The following is a 24,074-nucleotide window of genomic DNA, read 5'->3' on the forward strand; positions in this document are numbered from 1 at the left end:
CCAGCACCCGGGTTTCCCTGAGGGTGGGGGCGGTGCTCTGGTCCCCACCCCCTCCCCCCTGCTCCGGGCAGTACCCGCCTCTTGCTGTGTCCTAGCGCTGCCCTCCGGCCGGGGGCGGGGCTCCAGGGTGGGGGGGCGAGGGGAGGGACCTTCGAAGAAGTGGGGGGGGCATGCGCTGAGCTGCCCGGGGCGGGCTCAGCCGGGCCTAGGAGGATGGGGCTGAAACTGATCAGAGCTGGTCCATTTCAGACAGCTCTGCAGGGCTGTGATAAATAAGGGGGGGGGGGGGGGGAGAAAAACCCACTCCCCTTTCTCTCTGCCACCTCCCCCCACCTCAAACTGGCAGGCGCTTCTAATTCACACAGACCCCTTTCCCCTTAACGACGCGCTCCTCCGAGCCGGGAAGGGGGAGCAAAGACCCCAGCACCATCAGCACCAGCAGCCCCAGCCCCAGCGCACAGTCGCCCCCGCTTCCTTCATTCCCAGGCTCCCCGCTCGGCCACGGGCGTCTTCCCTGGCCAGCCCAGCCTCGGCTCCCCGGGCCACCGGCCTGGGGAAGACGGGTTTGCAAAGAGGACGCCCCCCGCCCGCCCGCCTGCCTCCCTCCCTGTCTGTCTCCTTCCCTCCTCCCTCCTCCTCGGTCTCTCCCTCCCTTCTTTCCTCCTCCTCCTCCCCTCGTCCCTCCTCCCCTCTCTCTGTCTCTCTCCTTCCCTTCTTCCCTCCGTCCCTCCCTCCCTCCCTCCCCTCCCCAAGACATCCCCTCACGACCGGGCGGCTGCCACCTTTCCCCAGCCCGAGCTGCAGATGTGGCGGAGCGGCGGGGCGCCGGGCGGCCGTGCCAGGGGAGCCAGCAGCGCCTTCTGAGCCCCGCGGCCGCCTTGCCCCCCGAGCCGCCATCCTCCCCCTCCCCCTCCCCCGGCTCCCTTCCCCGACCGCAGGAGCCCGCAGCCCAGAGAGGACCTAACCCGGCTCGCCGCCGCCGCCCGGGTCCCTCCGCTAGAGGTAAGACACTTTATCGGGCAGGGAGAGGCTGGGTGGGGGGCGGGCGGGGATCGGTCCCCTTTCGTGCCGCTACCTACCCCCAAGCCCTCTCCGGACCGAGACCCCCGTACCCCTGGGGCGAGAGCCTGGGCGCTCGAGGCTAGTCTCGGACCGTCGGACTGGGGGCCGCGGAGCCGGCCCGGGAGGGGAGGCTGCGGTCCCGGAGGGTCGCCTCTCCTCCCCCTCCCCCTCTCCCTCTCGCCGCTCCTCACCTCGGGCTATTGTGAACCCTCACCGAGGCCCCTTCACTTGCCGGAGCCGCTGCAAACTTCGGCGGGGAAGTTCCGCGCCTCCCCCCCTCGCCCCACGCTGTGTTCGGGGGACGGAGGGAGGGGACACGTTTTGGGGAAGAAGGGGGTGGCGGCAGGGATCGCAGGAGGGGACTTGGAGTCGGGTCAAGAAGTTGGCTGGACCCTAAACCAGCCCCTCCCCAGGGCAGTGAATGAACTGCTTTTTCCAGGAAGCGTTTTTAAGGGTTTCTCTTTTTCTTTGGGGGAAAAAAAATCTTAATCCCCCAATCTTCCTCCCCTGCCTTTCTTCTCTCCCTCTCCCCCCTCCTAGTACCAGCCAGATGCCAGGCTCTGTACCTTGCCTTTCCTTCCATAGACTCAGACAGGCAGGCCCCTGGGGACCGGCAGGACCCCTCCGGGTGGCCAGCTGAGAGGGGCCCAGGGGAGGGGGAAATGGGGAAGCCTTTTCTCAGAGGGATTAGAGATGAAGTAGAATTCTGCAGCCCCCTTCGGTGGAGAAAGCCAGAAAGGGAGAGGGAGGCGGGTAGCTGTGCCAGGCACTTGTTCAGCCATCGAGATTTCGGCTCTCTCTTACTAGGCCAGGTAGGGATGGGAGCTCTCCGGAGATCTCTCAGGGCCGGGGCCTGGGTACCCCTTTCTCTCCCAGCGCACCCTGGGAGCCAATTAGGGGACTTGGAAGCGGAGGAGGAGGAAGATCGGTTGGTCTCCGAATTGCCTTTACCTGGAAATCAGTGTACAGGAGAGCCAAGAAGAGGCTGGCTTGGTCAGGGCTGGGGGAGAAGGATGAGGGAGTGTGGCAGGTGCATACCCAGTGAAGGGAGGTACCTTCCCTGTTCCTTACTTAGCCCAGGTGGAACCGAGGTGGGGATAGAGATGAAATTTGTCTGGCACCTGGAGTCCCTGGCTGGCTGGCTGCCCTTCCGGAACCAGGGAGTCCCTACGGCTGATTTGGAGCTCCAGAACATTAATTAGCAAGGCAGTTTTTTTCTAAAGAGAGAAACTGGCTGTGCTGTGCCTCTTTGTGTCTGTGTATGGGAGCGTGTGCCCTTGTGCCTGGGCTGGGCCACTCTCTGGTGACATTTGGAGTAGTGCGAGGATGCTGGGAAGACAACTGGGCCCTCTGCCATTCAGACCCTATCTGGTCCCAGATTAACCTGGCTCTGGCCCCAAACTTGAAGACCGAGGAGACAGGCAGGACTGAATGAGAGTTTGACAATAAATCTAACTCAGCCAGGCAATGGTTGGGTCCTGGCAAGGCCCCGGAGGCTGGGTGTGGGTGGTTTTTCCCCAATTCTGTTGCAAACTGGGTGGCTGGCCTGAGGTCTTCTGGGGATGTAGTAGTGGCAGAGCCTGAACAAGAACCATACCTCCTAATGTGATTTTCTGAACATCCCTTTTTAAATTTTAAACTGACAGTCAGAGGAGCGGCGTTGGGCAGTACAAGTCAGAGCTGGAGGAGACCTTTAGAAAAGCCCTAGGCCAGCTTCATCCTCTCACAGATAGGGAAAACTTTGACCAAGAGGAGTAGACGGACTTCCCTGGGGCCTAGCCAGCCTTTTACTCTCCTCTTCCCCAGCCCCTTTTGAGGATTCTTCTGGGCTTCCCAACCAGGACTGACCACAGCTGTTCAAACCCATATTATAGCAGGAACCACAGGCCCCAGAAACCAAGCAACACCCTCCCCCTAGTGACCTCCATGCACTCTCCCTTCCCCCTGCCTCTCCTCCCCAGTCTGGGCCCCAGCCCCTCTGCTGAGTGACCTGACCTGCCTGCTGCCCTCGGCAACCCCTTGCAGGAGGATAGGGTTAGGGGAGGGGCCGTACCTGGTGGGGGGTGGGAGGGGGACTGGCTTGTGGGGCTCCTGGGGTCCTGGAGCACTTTCCTCTTTCTCAGAGCTGAATCAGAGCCCAGCTTCACCCCTACCCCCCCCCACCGTGGGCTCTACCCCAGACAGCTTATATAGTAAGAGTAATGAGGTGCAGCCTCAGCCCCCCTATCTAGGGGCCAGGTCAGGGAGCTTCAAGCTGCCATCTGGGCAGGAGAGAGAAAGGAACCTTTTGAGGCTCCAAGGGCCTCCTGGAGCTGGGCTTTGACCCTACCATGGGACATGCAGGAATCCTGGTGGCCCTCAGGTCCAGCTCAGTGAAAGCGAGCTCTTCTCTCCCACTCTATCTCCCAAAGCTGCTGTTAGGGCTGACCCCCTGACACCAGCCCTCTCCATCCCTCCCCTCTCTTCCTTGCTGTCTCTGACCTTTGACCTTCAGCTTTAAATCCCTCCAGCTGGGGCTCCTTAGCCCCTGAGTGAACCTGGCCAAATCCCCCTGGTGGGGCCTCTCCCAGCTCCCTCCCTGGCTGCTTCTTCTCCTCAGAGAGAGGGACACCTGCCAGCCCCTCCTACTCTGATTGAGGGGGGAGGGAAGAGCAGAGGAGGAGAGAAGGCTGCCAGGGAAGCCAGACAGTGAGTCACCCCCACTTCCAGGCACCGGTCCCCCACAGCTTCAGCAGCAGTGGCTTTAGGGGCCGAGCCATTTGGGGGAGAGGGCTTAGGCAGCAGATGTGGTCAGGAAAGAAAAGGGAGGGCATTGTCAGACCATACCCCCACTTCTCAGTTATCTATGGGCTGGGGCTTAAATCACAGAGAATCCAAAAGCCTCCTTTAAACTGCAGCCTCTTCCTCCCAGGACCCCTCCTCAGTTTATTTTAAAAGAGCTGTAAATAAATAGATAGGATTCCCTCTTCCTCTCTGGGATTCGAGGGGGAGTGTCTTCCCTACCCCCAAGCTCCCAGAGAATTTGAGGAAGACTGTTTTTCCAAAGACCTGGATTTCCCCAAGGGCCTGGGGGCAGAACTTGGGATAGGCACCCACAAGGCACAGGAAGCCAGGAAGGGTCTTCGGGCTGTAGCAGTGCCCCAAGCCCCGTTGGAAGGGGACTGCTCCCACGGATGAGATTCCCTAAGGGTGTGCCCTGCCCAGAGGAGCTCTCCCCCAAGGTCCCCGGCCTCCAGTTTGGCACCTTTCCCAGAAGTCCAAGCAGGTGTCAGGGGCCTCCTCCCCTCGTGGGGCAGAGATCCAGGCAGCAGGGGGTGGGGTGGGGGGAAGAAGGAAAGACGGGAGGGGGAAAGAACTCTGCCCTTTCCTGCACTTCCCTCTGCAGATACACACTGGCAGGAATGTCCCCCTTTCTCTCTTTCCCAGCAGTATGGATCAGTGATGCTCCGGATGGGGCACTGGATTCAGAGGGAGCAGAACTGGCTTCAACAGGACTATAATTGGAGAGAATATTTGCATTCCTTAGAGGGAGGGAAATGAAAAGGAGAGGTCAAAGGGGGACAGCATGATACTTCATAAAATGTCAAGCACTATAGAAATATCAGCTACTATTATTCTTTTTTTTGCTGAGACAATTGGGGTTAAGTGACTTGCCCAGGGTCACACAGCCAGGAGTGTTAAGTGTGTGAGGTCCTAACTTCAGGGCTGGTGTTCTACCCACTTCGCCACTCAGCTGCCCCTATTATTCTTTACCTATAATGCCCCAGCTTGGGATAGAAGCAGGGGACAAGACACGCCATTTGGCTGAGGCGTGGGCCTCTGGGGAAGGAGTCCTCAGGGTTCCCCTGCTCTTTATCGAGTCCCGCTGGCTCTGCCTTGGCTCTTCCTCCATCAGTCACTCCTGTGCCCTCTCTCACTCTTACTCCCTGGTAAGCAAAGTTCTGCGTTTGCCTGGTTCCCTCTCTTTTCTAGCCATTTGGCTAATTCTACAATTATTCTATTTCTCTGCAATATCTTTCACTTGTCCCCTCTCTCCAATTCCAATCGCCACCACCCGTGGAGAGGCCCTCATTAGTGCCTGACTGGACTATTGCAATAACCTCTTAATAGGTCTCCAGCCTCCACTTTCTTATCCCTTTCTAATCTATCCCCTATCCAGCTGCCAGATGAATTCAATTCAATTTAACCCACATCTATTAAGCACCTACTGTGGTCAGAGCACTTGTGCTACAGTAGATGAGGCTGAGTCCCTGTGTGGCATTTATATTCTAGTGGGGGGGGTGGGCAACACATACATAGATAATTTGCTAGGCCTTCCAGGACAGTCCATCTCCTGTTTCCAATGCCTGGAATATACTCCCTCCTCTTTTATATCTCTGGAACCCCTACTGTCTTTCAAAACACTGTCCAACCATCATTTCTGGTGCTGGGCCCTTAGTAAGTGCTTGATAAATATTTATTGATTATTGACTATTTTTGACCTTGAAGGGCTCTTTTCTGATTGTTTAGTTTGTGTATGTCTCCCCTTTTCTTCCCACAAATAACATGAATAATTTTATTTTTATATGTGTACATGTCTCCCCCAATAAAATGGTAGCTCTTTGAGTATGTAGAATGCAACTTTGTCTTTGGATCCCTGGCTCATAGTAGGGCTGGTATAAAGAAGATGCTTAATAAATGCTTAATGATTGATTGTTGTAAAAAATAATTCAATATGACAAATGATAAGCTTTGGAAGAGATACAAAATTTAGATCTGACATGGTCTCTGGAAGTTAGATAGGGTAGTGAGTAGAGGGCTGGAATTCAAGTCGGAAAGACCTGAGTTCAAATTGAAATTCAGACACTTAGTAGCAAAAGGTCCCTGGACAAATGGCTGCCTGCCTCAATTTCCTCATTTGTAAAATAAGGATAATAGCACCTCCCTTTCAGAGTGGTCATGAAGATAAAATGAGATATTCTTTATGAAATACTTTGCAAACCTCAAAGTGCTCTATTATTAGTTAGCTATTATTCATGGAGCTTCTTGTTTGGTAAAGGCATAGGATAGAAACAAATCATTCTGATAAACATTAAAATACAAAGCAAAATGCTCCAAGACATCTGAGGGGCAGCAGGTCTTCACAGGGGGAGCTGAAATATTTGTGCAGGAGGTGCTTCTGCAGTTGGCTTTAAAAGATGGGAGTAGCAAACATCTGAATATTCCCATGTAAGGGAATATTGACAAGTAAGGAAGACCTTACTGCAAGTGTGGTCTGCGTCTGTGGGTGAGAATGTCATCCACTTTGTCTGGAGTATGGAGTGCATGGAGTGGTACAGAGTGTGTTAGGGCTGGGGTGATCTCATAAGGGGGGACCAGAAGTGCCAGGATTTTACTTCCTAGTCAGTTGGGGAACGTTTGAAGATTTTTGATCATGGTCTGATCTTTAAGTAATAAGGAAAAACAGTGCAAGAGTGATGTGGGGAAAGCATAGGGATGTTTCTCATGTACAAATCTGATCCTGCATCTCCACCCAACTCTCCCCTAGTCCCCCATAGCATACAGAGGAAAGTTGTAATACACTCACCCCTCATTCAAGGCATTCTACAATCTGTAGGCATTCTGCTTTCTTTAATAGCTTTATCTCACACTACCTCCTTCCCTGTATTCCGCTCACCTGGACTACTTACCTGGCTCCTGTGGGTGGACCTTGCACCTTCCTATTCATGAATTTCTGGGGTTTACCTCATTTATTCCAAGAAGTTTCTTTTTGTTTCCTCCAGTTAGCGCTGACCTTTGATTATCCTCTTAGAATATATTCTTTCATATTATGGCTAGCTAACCTTGCCCTAGTAATCTGTAAGCTTTATGAGGGTAGGGAGCACGTCTTATCTAAAATTTGTATGTCCCCCAGCGCCTAACATAGTTTCTCCTAGGTCCTTAACAAAGACTTCTTGATGTTGATAAAATCTTAAAAGCTTTAAGGTGTCTCAGAGATCATCTGATCTTTCTCCAGCGGATGTCTGTGTATATATGTGTTGTCTCTCCAATTAGATGCCAGCTTCTTGAGGACAGATAGTTTCTGCTTTTCCTTTATCTCTTCATTGCACCATTCAAAACGACCAAAGAACAAGTATTTATTAATAAATAATAAATTTATTGATAATAAACAATTTGTTAATAATAAATAAATATTAAGTCTGTGCTTAATAAAAAGCTTGTTCTTTTGAAGAAGCAGGACAGAGCTTATCCTGTCTGTTTGACAGATGGGGAAACTGAGGCTCAATGAGGTGTACAAGGCTATAGTAGTAGCAAAGGAGCCTGTGCGGCTGCCTACCAGCCCAGGATTCTTTCCACAGCCTTTCTCATCAGGCAGAGAAGGGGTGGAAGGGAATGGTATGGTGTCTGGATTGTGTCATCCTCTCAGAAGGAGAGACCCAAATCCCTTAATAGGCCACTGAGGGGTTTTGTTCTTCACCTTCTTTCCCAGAAACCTTTGCTTGCCCCATCCCGAGTGAGTTTTTCTGGGGAAAAGGGAGGAAAAGAAAAAGATGAGAGGAAAATGGTTGAACCAGGCCCTTTAACTAGTCAGGTCTCCCCAAGACACCCAGTGACAGGAAAGAAGCTGAGAGATGGAGAAGCCAAAAAAAATGAGAATAATAAATGCTGAATAATAAATTCCTAACGTGGTAAAACAAAATGCTTTCTCTCTATCTATACATGCACTGGGCTCTTTGATCCCCACAACAGGCCCCTGAGGGAAGCAGGATAGCAGCAGTTCTTATGCTGACTTTACAGTTTTGGGTTTTTTGGTGTGTGTGTGTTTTTTTTTTTAACCAAAATGTGGGGGGGAGTTGAGTGACTTGCTCAAAATTGCACAGGCAAATAAATAGTAGCAGAACTGGAACTCAGACCCCATTTCCCCGACTACAAATCTAATGTCCAATACCATCTGCTTCCCAAGTTTGTGGCTCTGTGACCCAGAGAGGGGAAAATAATTTATTGTGCGTTACCCACACCTAACTGAAATGAGATGTAGGATGCAGGACTCAAGTCCACAGCCCTTCCCTTAGTCATATAAGCATGTCTTCAATAGCATGGGGGTGTGAGGGTGCTGGTAACACAGAAGCCTGCCCCAGGTGACGGCGGGCTGTCCCCCGGCTTTGCTGAGGCCCCCGCCCTGGGACCCAGGTCCAGCCCCTTCCCCCAGAAGGTCAGAGCCAGCTTCCGATTCCTCTCCCCCAGCCAGAGAGCGGTAATGTCGGGGTGGGGGGGAATTAGGGTGTGCTGGGCCATCCTCCTGCCCCAGGACCTGGGAGCAGCGCCGGGATTCAGGGACTGCCCTTCCCCTTTGCCCTGCCTGTCCCAGCCTGGGGGATGGGCTGCAGTGAGGAGGAGTCGGTCAGCTCTCTGCCGAATGGGGGGGAGGGGGGCCGCCTTCCCCACTCCCTTCCTAGGCTCTGCTTCTTGCTGCCCCGACCATTCAAGTTTCCAAACCCACTAACTGCTCAGAAGCCGTTTTCTTCGCCCTCCTGGACATCCCGGGGAACTCTCCTGATCCCTTGTTCTGGGGGCGTGAGGACTTCCGGAGGGGCTGGGATCGGGGGTCTGGCCCTCAGCCCCAGGACCCAGCTTAGGCCCGGGGCCTTTGGGGACAGTCCGCGTAGGGCCCATGCTGAGCTACGGATGGGGTGGCGGGAAGGTGTCCGCGCCTCAGGTTCCTCAGACCAGATTAGGGGGCAGTGGGCCAGTTTCCCCCTTACCACTTATTATTTATATGGCAAGTCACTGCCTGTCTCTGAACCTCAGTTTCCTCATCTGTAAAACGAGAGGGCTGGATCACAACCCCGCTCCCGGCTCTGAATCCGGGAACTCGTGGCCCGCGCTCCCAGGCTCTTGTTGGGGGCTGATAGGGAGGGGGCTTGTTTGGGGTGCGGGCATGTAGTCACTGTAGTCACTGACAGAAGAGAGCCGAGGATGCCCAGGGGGGCACGGACTGGCAGGCAGTGCCACTTCCTTTTGTTAGTTTGACGGAGGGCAGCGAGCACCACAGAAAGGGAGAGAAGAGGGAGACTGGTGAGTGTGTGTGTGTGTGTGTGTGTGTGTGTGTGTGTGTGTGTGTGTGTGTGTGTGTAATGCAGTTGGACAGATGGCTGGACAGCTGGGTGGAGGGGCGGAGACAGACATACAGACCCCACCCCACCCCCTCCTTCCATCCTCCCTTCCCATGTGCCAGGACTGACAAAGGACCCTGATACGCCCCTCCCCCCACCAGCCCCTCAACCCTTGACATTTCTGCCCCAGACACCCCAGGGGGTAGGGGGTGGGAAGCAGGGAAAGGGGAGGAGGGGAGAGCCGAGTATCTAAGTGGACTCTCAGGGCCCCCTCAGGAAATGTCTGCTCAGCCTAGGCCCCCCACCCCCTGTGACCCCTCCCCTAAGGCTTCCCAGGCCAGGCTGGACATGAGGAGAGCTGGTCCCCGGAGAGGCTAGCCGGAAGGAGTATATCCTGAGAAATCTCTCCTCCTCTGCTCCTTCCCCTGCCCCCACTTCCCCCGGCCAGACACCTGGTTGGTGCTCCATGTGGCCAAGTGGTTAGGGAGGCAGCCGGCAGGCAGCTCCCCCTCCGGACTCCAGCCAGCATCTCCCTTTGTCTGAGGGCTACAGATGCCTGCCTGGGTCGGCCCCTGCTCCCTTCCCCCTTCCATCCGATTTTCCCCGCTCCCAGAGCCTGGGGAACCTCCCTCGGCTGCCCCGTGGGAAGGGATCACTGGCTGCTGGGCTCCCTCCCCCCCGGCGCTGCTGGGGACTCTCCCTGTCCCGGACATCGGGGGCTCGCGTGCAGGACGCCCAGGGGCTGGGACTTCCAGGACTGCTGATGTGGAGTCCCAGATCTGGCCATAATGGGGAGGGGGATACCTCTCTAAAGGAGATCACAGCTTTTCTGTTTGGAGCTGTCATGCCGACACGGCTGAGATTACCTGCCTTATAGCAGTAAAGTTCTTCGGAAGTGACAGCCACTCCCTGGGTACCGCACCGGAGCTCTTGGGACTCGGGTACCCTGGGTAACTTGTCTGTGAGGAAATCACAACATCGAGCATTTATCTGGTGCTTTAAGGTTTGCCAGGTACCTCAGGGATGTCTCATTTTTCCCTCACGCAGTAACTCTAGGGGCTAGGGGCCATATTATTCACTTTATTCTATCGGGGGAAACTGAGGTTGCCGGCGCCCAGGGTCACGCCGCGGTCAGCTCGAGACTGGCAGCAACGCTTCCCCCCAGCTACTGGCGGCCAGGGGATGACGGACCACGGGGGACTGCAGTGGTCCCTGCCCTCAGTCTGTGCGAGTGCAGAAAAGGGAGAGGCTGTGGGCGTGGTGGTCCCCTCTCCGCCTCTGAGGAGTCCCGATCTGTCAGGAGCTTGCCAAGTCCCAGGCTCCGGCCCACCCCGATGGGAATGAGCCGCCACGGATGCCCCTTTAAATGGAAAGGGCGCTGCTGGTAGAGTCCTGCCGCCCGGACCCCCACTTAACTGCTTGTCTGGGAGGGCGGGGTGTGGGGGCTGAACAAGGTGATTGTTCCTGAGGAAAAGGAGGAGAAATACAGAGCTGACCCATTTGGGTCTGCAAGGGGGAGGAGGGGAGGGAAGAAGTGGTCTGAAAGAGTGATGGGAGGGGGCCCACAGAAAGGGGCCAGCCTCAGGGCCCGAGGCAAGGCAGAGAGTCCAGAGTTCACGCCTGGTACTGCTACTCTCTCTTCCCTCCCCCCTTGCTGCTCTGTGGCTGGGCGCCTCCGGCACTGGAGAGGGCGAATGGGAGGGAGCCGGGCTCTGTGCCCAGCCACCCCGCTGAGCCGCTCTGCACGGGCTCCTGTCTCAGAGGAGGGGGCCAAGGGAAAGAGCCAAAGGGCTCACAGGCAGAAGACCCGGTGTTGGGTTTCAGCCCTGCCACTCACTAGCAGTGTGACAGTCCTGCGGCAGAAGGACTCCACCTGTGAAATGGGTATGAGAGGCTGCTCAGGATCCCAGGCTCCAAAGCCAGTGACCTTCTGCTCACAGTTGGGACCTTAGAGTGTATACAACCCCTTCGTTTTACAGATGAGGAAACAGACCCAGAAAAGTGAGCTGCCCAAGGCCACAGTATGTCTCAAAGGCAGGATTTGAACCCATTTCTTCCGACTATAAAACCAGTGCTCTTTCTGCTGTACCTCCTGCCAACAGGAGGTCAGGCCAGAGCAGCGAAAGACCTCACGTCAAGTCCCTCCTTTGCCATGTACTTCTGGCTTTGTGACCCAGGATAAGTCACTTACCCTTTCAATGTCAGGCTGTTTTTTTTTTTTTTAATTTTCAGTAGTATTTTATTTTTCCAAATGCATGTAAAGATAGTTTCAACATTCATTTTTGTAAGACTTTGTGTTCCAAAATTTCTCTCTCCCCTACTTATCCCCTCCCCAAGATATCGAGCAATCTGATATAGTTAAATATGTGCAATTCTTTTACATGTATTTTCTGGCTACTCTTAAATATTATAAACAATAGAGGGTTGACCTGTCTACATGGGTGGAGAGACTTTGCACATCAGCTTTCCACATGCTGAAATTCCAGACCCAAACCAAAACTGATAAAATAATAAAAAATATGTTATTTAAATCATAGCTTTCTTTTCTTTTTCTTTCTTTCCCTTCCTTCCCTCCCTTCCTTCCTCCCTCCCTCCCTCCCTTCCTTCCTCCCTTCCTTCCCTTCCTTCCCTCCTTCCCTCCTTCCCTCCCTTCCTTCCTTCCTTCTTTCCTTCCTTCCTTCCTTCCTTCCTTCCTTCCTCCCTTCCTCCCTTCCTCCCTTCCTTCCTCCCTTCCTTTCCTTCCTTTCCTTCCTTTCCTTCCTTTCCTTCCTTTCCTCCCTTCCTCCCTTCCTTTCCTTCCTTCCCTTCCTTTCCTTCCTTTCCTTCCTTCCCTTCCTTTCCTTCCTTTCCTTCCTTCCTTCCTTCCTCTCCTTCCTTCCTTCCTTCCTTCCTTCCTTCCTTCCTTCCTTCCTCCCTTCCTTCCTTCCTTCCTTCCCTCCTTCCCTCCCTCCCTCCCTCCCTTCTCCCCTCCCTCCCTCCATGGTGTTACAAAACTTTCTCCCTCTCCCCCACCCTCTTCCAAAGACAGCCAGCCATCTGATATAGGTTACACAAATCAAAGATTTTATAATTAAAACTTTTTAATGATTTTTTCATCTTCTTTCCCTCCATTACAAACATGTATAGTCGAGCAAATTAAATTCCCACATTGATCATGTTTTACCAATATGATAACTCAATTTACACTCTCTCTCCATAGCTTTTCTCTATCAGGAGATGGGTAACTGTTTCTGTCACGAGTTTGTGGAATTGTGGATTTTGTTTGTCATGATCAGAGTTCCCAAGTTTTTTCAGAGTTGATTGGCTTTTGTGATATTGTTCTAATTAAACAAATTGTCCATCTGGTTCTGATCACTTCACCCTTTGCGCAGATCTCTTCAAGTTTCTCTGAAACTATCTCATGTGGATTTTAGTTGAATATTAGATTAAGCAATGGGGGAGCACATAACACTTCTGAAAGTTGGTATTGTGTAAATATCAAGAATTTTACAGTGACAGAATAGGGCAGCTGGAAGAGCATCGACTCCTTTTTTTTAAAAAATAGATTCTACATGTATAATCATTTAAAACATTTTCATATTAGTCATGCTATGAAGGAAAAATCAGAATAAAAGGAAAAAAATCCACAAGAAAAAGCAAACAACCAACCAAAAAAGATGAAAATACTATGTTTCAATCTGTATCCCGTCTCATATTTCTTTCTTTGGGTGTGGATGGCATTTCCTATTTCAAGTTTGTCAAATTGTCTTGGGTTCACCATATTGCTGAGAAGAGCTAAGTCCCATCACAGTTGATCATCACATAATCTTGCTGTTGCTGTGTACAATGATCTCCTGGTTCTGCTCACTTCACTCAGCATGAGTTCATGTGACTCTCTCCAGGCCTCTCTGAAATCATCTTGTTGATCGGTTTTTTTTAATAGAACAGTAATATTCCATAACATTCTTATACCATGAATCTATAACTTATTCAGCCATTCCCCGATTGATCCTCTCAATGTCTATTTCCTTGCTGCCACAAAAAAAGGCTACTATAAACATTTTTGCATATGTGAGTTCTTTTACCCTTTTTTGTGATGTCTTTGGGATGCAAAAGGAGAGGAAGTTCCAACATAAAATACCAGGGCTGGAAAAGGTAAGACAATCATACGATCTTGAGTTTAGAGCCTCTTAGTCCAGCCTCCTTTTTTACAGATGTTGAAACTGAGATTAAATTACTTCCCCAAAGTTAGCGGCCGAATCCGGATTCAAACTGAGATCCCTTCCCTCTAAATCTGCAGTTATTAGTCTGTACCAGGGTGATGGAATAGTAGAATAAAGAACATCAGAATTTCAAAGGGCCTGGGGTGTTAGAGCTGGAAAATTGGCCCTAAAACATTACATGTCATGGCAGAAGAGTTCTTAGAAATGTTTTATTCGTATTCTTTGGTTGTACAGATGAGGAAACTGAGCCCCAGAGGAGTGACGGGATTTCAGTTCAGAGTCACTGGTTAGTAATGGAGTGGGGAGAATGACAGCTGAAAATTAGGAAGGAAGATCTAAGTGAGATAAGATGTGTAAAGCGTTTAGCCCAGTGCCTGGCAGGAATAGAGGTCTAATAAATAAGTATTTCCTGGTTTTTTCCTCCTTTAATACTTTGGACAGTCTAGTTAGTACTTAGCTAGGCTGTTTCCCTATTTGCTGTCCCTGGAGGAAGGCCCTAGAGCTTAAAGAATTCGGGCGACCTAGAAGCGGCCCCCAAGGGCAGCCAGAAGCCTCCCAGGGTCTCAGGGCCATTCCTGGGGAGGAGCGGGTTGGGGTGACCCTGCTGCTCCTCACCAGCTTGGGGCTGGTGTGATAGGATCTCCCAAGTCCCTAGCAAGGGAGCTAGCAAGAGCCGGGTGATGGGCAGTCTGTGTGCCACGTTCAGCCCTGGGCACTAAGGTGGAACAAGGAGGGCCAACCCGGGGCTACGTGGCCACCCCCAAACTCAGGCTCTCACTACCTCTCCCTGAATTACTGTAATAGATTTTTAACTGAACTTCATTTTCAGTCTCTCTTTTCTTTGAATCCTTTCTTCCTAAGGCTATGGCAAATTTCCTAATGGACAGGCTTGATGATCTCACTTTCTTATTTGCATGTTAACAGATAAAACATTTTGAAAACCTTAAAGCTTTATATAAATCCATCCTTCCTTTCTTTCCTCTTCCCTTTTTTACTTCCTTTCCTTTCTTTCTCCCTCATTTCCTTGATTCTTCTTTCTTCCTACCCACCTTCCTGCCATTCCTCCCTCTGCTTCCTCCCTTCTCTTTCCTCCCTAATTTCTGTCCTTCTTCCTTTTTTTCCCTTACTCTCCTTCCTTTCTCCTTCCCTCCCTCCTTTCTTTATTTCCTTCTTTCCTCACCCTTCATCCCTCTTCTCTTTCTTCCTGCCCGCCCTCCTGCCTTCCTTCTTATTGCCTATCAATAAAGCCTATAAATTACGAGCCGTCCCCATCCCCTCGGGCTCTGATTGACCTCCTTACCTTTCTAGTCTTATCTCACACCATCTCCTTCACATATTCTACATTCTAGCTAAACCTGAGCCCTGGTATCCCTTCTTCTCGCCCTCTTTTGCATCAGTGCCTTTGTACTGGCCCCTCCATATTTAAGATGAGCTCTCACTCTCTTCCCTAGTTACCCTCTCTATTATGTTCTTCTTATGTTCTTCAAGACCCCAGCTCATCTGCTACTCTTTCATGAAAGCTGACCGGTCTCCCTATTGGAAGTAATACTTTACTTTTCAATCTTTCATCCTTTTTCTGTTTGGTCTCTAAAATTCAACTGTTTCTTTTAAAATATATATGTTTATTTAAAATTTTATTTTCTCCCAATTACAAGTTAAAAATAATTTTTAACATTTGTTTTTTAAAATTTTGAGTTCCAAATTCTTTCCTTTCTCTTTCCCCTCCCCAATGAGAAGGAAAGGAATTAAATTTAACAATTTCCAAAATACTTAGACTCATGATTTTGCCCTTATTACTCTCTTAATCTTTCTTGGATAGGCCCTAGGATTTCTTCATTAAAGGGGACTAATTTCCAGAGGAAACTTCTATCAGTGCAGATTGGTACCTGCTCTGTAATTGAGAGTGTTGCTCTCAATTGGGATTTGCTCAGTTTCTCGAAACCCATGTGAATTCAACTCGGTGTTTGTATCTAGATTTTCTTAACTCAGACCAGCTCTTTACCCACTAGGCCATATTGCCTTATATTTCATCTCCTTTTAATTTCCTTCCATTAATTAAATTAAATTTCTTTAATTTCTTGAAGGAATCCGCTTTGGAGTAATGGCAAGAAAATGGGATTTAGATTCAAGTTAGATGCAAATCCAGCTTTGATCCCTAACTAGCTGTGTGATCTTGTGCTAGTTATTTAACTTCTCTGAATCTCACTTTCCTCATCTTTATGATGAGTAATCATATTCCAAAATACCTACTTCCTAGGGTAGAAGTAAGAGAGTATATATAAACTATTTTGTAAAACTTTAAAATGCTATGTCTGTCAGCTCTGATTTTTTTTCCTAATTTAAATCCTGGCACGGGGCTTAATATTATTTATTAATTGAAGAAACAAGTTGATTCTCTTTCCATGTGAAACTGTGGATGAATAGGAACAGTGAAGATAAAAATAGTAATAACATGTAGAGAGCATTTTGTGGTTGATGAAGTTCTTACTTTTCGTTATTCCATTTGGAATATCTCTATGAGGTAAGTATTGCAAATATTATCATTCTCATATTTCATGTTTAAAAAAAAAAGTGGGTGTAGGGACAGCTAGGTGGTACAGTGGGTAGAGCCCCAGCCTGAAGTCAGGAGGACCTGAGTTCAAATTTGACCCCAGAGACTTAACATCTAGCTGTGTGACTCTGGATAAGTCACTTAGCTCCAGTTGTCTCAGGAAAAAAAGAAAAAAACTGAGGGTAGACAGTTTTGACAATGTAACTAATTTAGTCATTGTTATTAGAGTCTCAATCCGTTGCTCACCTGTCCCAAGGTTCCACCAGGAAGATACAGGAACCCTCTCAGAGTGACCATGTTTGATGTGAGCCATGAGAAAATTCAGGCTCCATGTGTTTGGGTGGGCTAATCTGGGAAGATTCCTGGAGGAGGCGTTAAAAGCCAGTCCTCCGTATTAGCTAGAGCTTTCTATTTCTGGGTAGGGTCCCTGGGTGGGAGCCAAGCCATGATGTCGAGGGGGGAGGGGAGGCTTGGACATGTTGGGCTGGAATGATGTATCTGTGCCAAGGAGCACTGGGGGGAGGGGGGGAGGCAGATGAACTTGACCCAGAATTCTAGCAGTCAAAGTCATGGGGGCTGGGATGAGGAGAGAGGCTGAGCTGGAACTGATGGAGTAATGCAATCAGGGGTAATGGGAGGAGGCCTGTGGCCATAGCAGCAGAGGTGGAAGACCAGAAGGGACTTAAGCCAGTTAATCCACCTCCCAGGTTCTCTGGGTGAGGAAATGGGCCTAGAGAGGTGAAAACATTTGCTCACTGGTAGGAAATTGCAGGGGGTAAGATTTGAACCCATGTCCTTTGACTCCAGAGTCTGCCCATTCCACTGAACCAAGCTCCAGTTGATAAATGAATGTACTAAATATCACTATTGTTAAGAACTGTTACTGTTGGGGCAGCTAGGTGGCTAAAGCTTCGGCTCTGAAGTCCGAGGATCTAAATTCAGTTCTGTCCTCCGACTCTTCCACGTGACCCTGGGCAAGTCACTTAACCCCTGTTGCCTCCACAAACAACAACCAAAGAATTGCTATTGTTCTGCTGTTTCAGTCCGTCTGACCTTTTGTGTTTGCATTTGGGGTTTTCTTGACAAAGCCACTCTTGCCATTTCCTTTTCCAACTTATTTCACAGCTGAGGAAACAGACAGCTTAGCTGTTACCTGTGAATGTCGGAGGCCAGATTTGAACTCAGGAAGATGAATTTTCTTGACTCATTTCTCTGCTACTGTATGACCTTCCCTCATAACCCTCAGTGAGGTGTGGGCCATGTTAACAAACTTCCCATTTTACAGATGAGAAAATGAAAGGTCTGACTTCCCAGCTGGAGGCTGGCAGCGCAGAACTGCCTCACTTTCCTCACCGAGACTCACACTCGAGTCTGGGGTTCTTTCTGCCATGACTGGAGGGGCACATCTCTTGGGCCCTCTAGCCTTCTCTTTATGTGTAAAGTGAAGACAATTAGGTTTCCTTGAACTTGAAATCCAGCAGCCTCCATTTTTTTGGTAGGGGAAGAGCTATCCAAAGTCTGCAGTCTTGGTGACAATACTAGATCCTACCAGCCACCATTCAGTGGACCTTTGCTGTTCTAGTGAAAGATCATAGAATCACAGGTTTGCAGCCAGAAAAAGAACTTTAAAGGTCATTACGGGCAGCTCTCATTTTCCAGATGGGTAGATTACGGCAGAGAAGTTACATGTGTACCCAGGATCACAAAGTCCTGGCCATGGTGCTCTTTTGCTTGAGAAGGTTCAGTAGCTCCTGATTGCCTACTTTAGGTTAAGATGCAGACTCTTATTTGGCCTTTGAAGCCCTCTACAACATTTCCAGACGGAACACTTATTACCCCCACGTCGACTCCAGCACAACTAGCCTGGTCTGTTCCTTTGCCCAGTGGTCCCGAGTATCTCCGTGCTTTTGCACAGGAGGCTCTTTGTACCTGGAACGCTCTTCCTCCTTATTTCCGTTCTGGTCTGTTTCAAGTTTCAGTCTTTTCTGATTCCTGTGGTTATCTGTGACCCCTACCCAGTCATTATGTATACACATGAATATACACATACACACACACACACACACACACACACACACACACACACACACACACACATATATATATATATATATATATATATATATTCTGGGTGATATGAGCAGCTAGGTGGCACAGTGGGTAGTGTCAGGCCTGAAATCAGGAAGACTCACTTTCCTGAGTTTATACCTGGCATCAGATACTTAATAGTGTGTGATCCTGGGCAAGTCACTGAACCCTGTTTGCCTTGGTTTCCTCATCTGTAAAATAAGGATAAGGAAATAGCAAACTATTTTGTCATCCTTGCCAAGAAAACCCCTGACTGAACAGGGATTGGATGAAGTTTGGGAGATTCTTCCTTTAACAGGATACTGAGATTTTGAGGGAAAGGAAGTGGAGGAGTTTCAATTTTAGCCCTGCCACTTAAATACTGTACTTGTAACCTTGCACAAGTTCTTTAACTTTTCCTTAGTTTCCTCATCTGAAAAATGGGTGTAATGATATATCATCTTGAAGAGAGCACTTTGTCAACTGACTCACAAGATGGGAGAACCAACTATTCTTATTTGGACCAGAATGGGAGTTGGGATAGGTTTAGGGTTTGCCTCAAGGCATGAAAGCAGATTGTGAGGGAGTTGGGAGGGGAGCTCTCTTCAGAGCTTCAAAACCCTGGGAATTCTTAAGACTGAAAGCTATATAGGATACAGAAAGAGCAAGCTGGAAATTCAAGTCTAGCCAGCTATTTTTTTTTCTTTTGACATGATTTAAGGATGCTGTTTTTAGAAATGTCACTGTTTCTTCCCAACGACAAGTGCAGCCCTCCCAACCCTTCCTTGCAACAAATAGTCAAGCAGAATAAATCAATGCACTGGACATGTTCTTTATTTATAAAATGAGGGGATCAAACTTAATGTCAAACTTTTGGGTCTCAGGACCCGAGAACACTTCAAAATTTTTGAGGAACTCCCCTCATACCAAGAGTTTTTTATTTGTGTGGAGGCTTATGTTTATATATCTGTTGATGTTTACCATATGGAAAATAAAAAAATTTTTAGTTGGATTATGAAAATAGTATTGACCTCTTGAACCCCCTAAAAGGGTCCCAAGGAATCCCCAAAAGTTCCCAAACCGTACTTAAGATCCTTTAGACTAGTTCGCTTCTAGACTAGCTCTAAAAATCAGTGATGCTGTGATCCTGTTTGAAAAGGCAAGCCTCTTTTTGTACCTGGAGCTTACTGTCTCTCTGTCCAAAAGTTAGAGGTATGATTCACCATTAGTTCTTAGGAGTCATAATTTGCTACCGTTTTGATCAGGATTCTTTTTTTTTTTTCTTTGACTGAATATTTTTTTAATTTTAAAAATAGACTTAGTTTTCAATATTCACCCTTACAAAACCTCATGTTCCAAATTTTTTTCTCCCCCCTTTCCTCCCCATTGGACGGCAAGTAATCCAATATATGTTAAACATGTTCAATTCTTCTATACATATTTCCATATTTCCATTATGCTGCACAAGAAAAATCAGATCCAAAAGGGAAAAAATGCAAGCAACAAAAAAAGCAAAAATGCTATGTTGTGATCCACACTCAGTTCCCAAGTCCTCTCTCTGGGTGCAAATGGCTCTCTCCATCACAAGACCATTGGAACTGTCCTGAATCACCTCATTTCTGAAAAGAGACACATCCATCAGAATTGATCCTTGTGTATTCTTGTTTCTGTGTACAATGTTCTCCTGGTTCTGCTCGTTTCACTCAGCATCAGTTCATGTAGGTCTCTCCAGGCCTCTCTGTATTTCTCCTGTTGGTCATTTCTTACAGAGCAATAATATTCCATAACCTTCATATACCACAATTTATTCAGCCATTCTCCAAGTGAAGGGCATCCAATTCAGTTTTTTGCTACTGCAAAAAGGTCTGCCACAAACACTTTTGCACATGAGGGTTTTGATCAGAATTCTAAAGTCTTTCACTGGTGTTTTCCTTTTTGATATTGGGGATGCTACATGAATTGTTCCCCTGGCTTTACTTATATTTTTACGTCAGTTCATATGTTTCTTCCCATTTCTCAGAATTCTTCATTTTTTATTACTACTGATGCTGCAGTGACATTCCATTCTATTCAGATCTTCCATAAGTATGTATTAAATGCTTTTTAAGAGCCTGGCTCTATGCTTAGTGCTGAGGAGACCCATATAAAAAAGAAAGGCCGTCCCTGCCCTGGAGGAACTTATTGACCAATGGGGGAAGACTTCCCACAAAAGGTGTGAGCCGAGGGGGGAGGAGAAAGGATGAGTTGGGGGATATTGAAGTTCAAAGAATTTCCGAGTGCTTCTAGGAGAGGAGGCTGTCCAGAGCTTTGTCTTTGCCAGGAGATTTTGGAAGGAGATACCCCCCATTTTCCAGCCATTTCCTCTTTGGTGAGCACCCACTTTCCTTATAGGTTTTTGCCAGATATTATTGCATATTGGAGACTTTTCTCTCTAATGTCTTTGATTCCTTGGGGTATGTTGTGTAATAGGTGTATAATTACCAGATCAGAACAACTGTTGCTTATTAGGCTCCCGGTACAGGTAGATATGTGTCTGGCTTTTTGGTGGATTTTAAGGTTTTTGAGAGACTTCTCACGATGGTTCTGTGAGGCAGTGAGGATTATCTCCATTTGACTGCACCTTAAAAAGGAGAGGCCTGAAGGAGAGTAAATGCCCTGAAACTTGAGCCTTTGGATTCAAGAGCAGGGTTCTTTTCAGGGTTTCAGACTGCCCTCAGGAAGTTTATAGTCAGATTGGAGGAAATTCTACAGCATATTATGAAAGGGAAGATTGAGGAACTCTTGGGAAAGGAAGGGGGATCTTTAAAAACCGGCCTGGTTTCCCTCTGAAGATAGGGACTGTTGGATTTTTGTCTTTGTATCCTGAGTGCCTAATAGTGCTCGGACGTATTAATGCCTATTGATTCACTGATACAGAACAGGAGATGTTATTGATTGGTTTCATTTTTTGACAAAGTCACTACTAGACTGGTAGATAGACACTGATGCTGACATAGCCTAGCATCCCTGGACTTCAGTAAGGTATTTGACAAAGCCTCTCTTGATATATCTGTGGACAAAATAAAAGCTATAGAGTGGAAGATACTCAGTAAATTTCGATGGATTTGTGACTGGGCCCAAAAAATGGCGATGATTGTGTTGAGATCAGCTTCAGAGGGTTATCTTTATTAGAATGACACAGGGTTCTGTGTCGGGTACTTTTCCAGCCACCATTTTTTCAGTGACCTAGATCATGTGTATCAAATTTGGATCAAATGCAAAACTGGGAAAGATGTTGTATACTTTAGATAGTATGATTGGAACCCAAATATCTCAATGCTAAAGGGATGGATGTGTCTAATAAGATTAAGTTTAAGAGGGACAAATACATTTAAACAAAATTAACTGAATAAGTTGGGGAATGTGTGGCTGGACAATTAATTGTTCATGTGGAAAAGATCTGGAAGTCCTAGTGGATTGAGAACTCATAAAGGTGATAGCATAATGTAGTAGCTCAGGAGCAAAGTGTTCAGAACAAAGGTGAGGATCCGACTGCTATTTGTCCTTTTAAGTTTGGTGTCCAGTTCTGGGCACCGTATTTTGAGAAGTCTCAGGACAACCAGCATGGGTGACAGGACTGGACATTACGTCACACTAGGACTATTTAAAGAAACAGGATTATTGTTGTTAGTCCTTCATTTTCAAAGAGATAGGAGGTAGCTGCCTCCAAGTATTTGGAAGGCTGTCATCATCATCACTGATGGAATTTATAAAACACTTTTAAAGTTTGCAAAGTGCTTTTCCTTTTTTGTTTTTCCCCCCTCTTTTCTCTTTTGACCCTTCCGACGACTCTGAGATATAGTTTTGTTTTTATCGTTCAGTCATTTGAGTTGTGTCTGACTTTATGACTTTATTTGGGATTTTCTTGACAAAGACACTGAACTGGTTTGCCATTTCCTTCTCCAGCTCATTTTTGGGTGAGTGACATAGCTGACTTCAGGCCTGGCATTCTGTCTATGTGCCTTTTATTACCTGCCCATTAGAAGCTATTATTATTATTATTATTATTATTATTATTATTATTACAGAAGAAATTGGGGCTGAGAAAGTTAATTGCTTTGCCCAGAGTAACAGTTTTGGAGACATAATGTGAACTTAGCATCTTGTCACGTGCAGAGAGAATTAATTGTATTCAGTTGTGCCCCAGAGGATAGAATTAGGAGCCATAGTTGAAATTTAGGACAAGGAAGATTTCAATACAATATGATACTGCTGGACTGGTTTTTACACCAAGACTGGGCAATGCTTATGCTCCATTGGTATTTACCTAATGTTTAAAAAAAGGGGGGGCTCCTCAGGAGGGACACAGCATATCAGGGAGACTTTCTGGGAAGGATTTACTGGAATGTTTGGACAAGAGATCGAGAAGGCATTCATGAGCCCATAGAGTCATTGAAATATTAAAAAAAAAAAAAAAAGCTCCAGGGCTTGTGAAGTAGTGAGTTCTCTGTCACTAGAAGTATTCAGGCAGAGAATGGCTGACCATTTTGGTGAGCTGTTGAAGATGGGATTCTTGTTCAGGTTTAGTATATCAAGTAACCATTGACTGCTCTTCTGGCTGTGAGTGTTGAAGTAAGATGAATCCTGAGGGAACAATGAAAGGACATCCCTTGAAAATTCTCATAAAATCCAGGGAGCAGTAGTGCCACTGGGGGCCACATTGGGCGAGAAGTCATTTTATTATAGGCTAGAGTACTTATTGAAGGCTTCCTGTGGGAAAGTGAATTTAAGATGGATATCTCATGAACACAATTTTTTTACATAGGCAAGGTTCTTTTCCCATAGACCCCCTACCTCTACTGAGAAGAGGGAAATGTTTATCAGATTTTCAGTACCCAGATTGGCCGTTGCACTAAATCTCTTTCCATTTCCTAGGACTGTTGTTTTATTTGCATAATTGTTTGTAGTCACTGTGAATCTTGTTCTTTTAATTCTCCTGACTTCCTAATATCAAAAATACATTTTTTGAGCATTTTTTAAAAATTCTTTCTTTTTCCCTTAAGAAGATGTGATAAGGATGCTGCTGTTTTTTCCCTTGACGGGACTGGCTTTGGTCCTCATAGATTTCTCCATCCAAAGGTGGTCTAGAGTAATTGACAGTGGTGGGAAGGTAGGGGGTCCCAGCTCCCAAGTGGGGACAACGTGCCCACGGTGGGGAGGGAGGGAGAAAAGAAGGAAGGAAAGAGAGAAAGCAGCAAGGGAGGAAGGAAGGAAGGAAGAAAATGAGTATTTATTAAAGCCCTTCTATGTGCCAGACACTGCCCTGACTGCTTTGCAAATATGATCTCATTTGATCCACACAACAACGCTGGGAGTTACAGTTAGCTCCTTACTAATCAAGCAGGCACATGCCTTATTAGCCCCTTTTTGTAGCTGAGAAAAAAACTTAGACAGGTGCGCCGGGGAGGCTTTGGAGGCGCATTTGAATGGGTTCTCCTCACGGCCCACCTCTTGTGTCCAGGGCGACTTGTGGCCCTTTTCCTACCACGAAGGAGTCCCCGTTGCTCCCTGGCACCTGCCACGAGCTCTCCGTTTCCCCGAGTCTAGGCTATAAAAAGAATCTTGGAGAAATCGCAAGATCTGGGTTCAAGGCCTAGTCTTGCCACAGACTCATTGTGTGACAATGGGAGAGTCAGTTAAATTTTTCAGAATTCACATTTCCTTCTGTAAAACAGATAGTTTTACAGGAGACCAGACGGTCTCCAAAGTTCCTTCCAGCTCTCGTGTTCTGTCCGGGGCTTAACGTCCAGTCCGGCCTGAGATTTTTTATTTTTAAGGCATGGGGTCATTCAGTATTTTTGTGTTGGGAACCCCCTTCCTTTAGCAATTTTTGGATGCTTAAATACGGTTTCAAAGGAGAACAGTTCCATTGAAACCGGATTACAAATGTTGATGTTCCCGGCCGCCCTGGTTGTGAGGCTGTTCTGTCTCCCAGTGCAGGCTCCGAGCTCCAGGGGACTCCCGGCTTGAGGGTCCTGTGAGAGCTTGCTTTTCGGTGGGCACGGGCTCTGAAGGACAGGGAAGGTCCCTGTTGCAGTTCGTGTGTCAGGAAGCAGGTGC

General features: G+C 48.0%; 1 protein-coding gene across 1 annotated transcript in view; it reads left to right on the forward strand.

Annotated features, from left to right (window-relative positions):
• The first annotated feature begins 208 nt into the window (after positions 1-208).
• Positions 209-24,074, forward strand: part of GLIS2 (GLIS family zinc finger 2) — a 39,085-nt gene continuing 15,219 nt past the window's right edge. Inside the window, exon 1 of the mRNA XM_074280005.1 lies at positions 209-1,002. The gene's annotated coding sequence lies outside the window, so the exon portion shown is untranslated. The remainder of the gene's footprint in view (positions 1,003-24,074) is intronic.

Source organism: Sminthopsis crassicaudata, chromosome 1 (genome assembly GCF_048593235.1).
Source record: "Sminthopsis crassicaudata isolate SCR6 chromosome 1, ASM4859323v1, whole genome shotgun sequence".
NCBI lineage: Eukaryota > Metazoa > Chordata > Mammalia > Dasyuromorphia > Dasyuridae > Sminthopsis > Sminthopsis crassicaudata.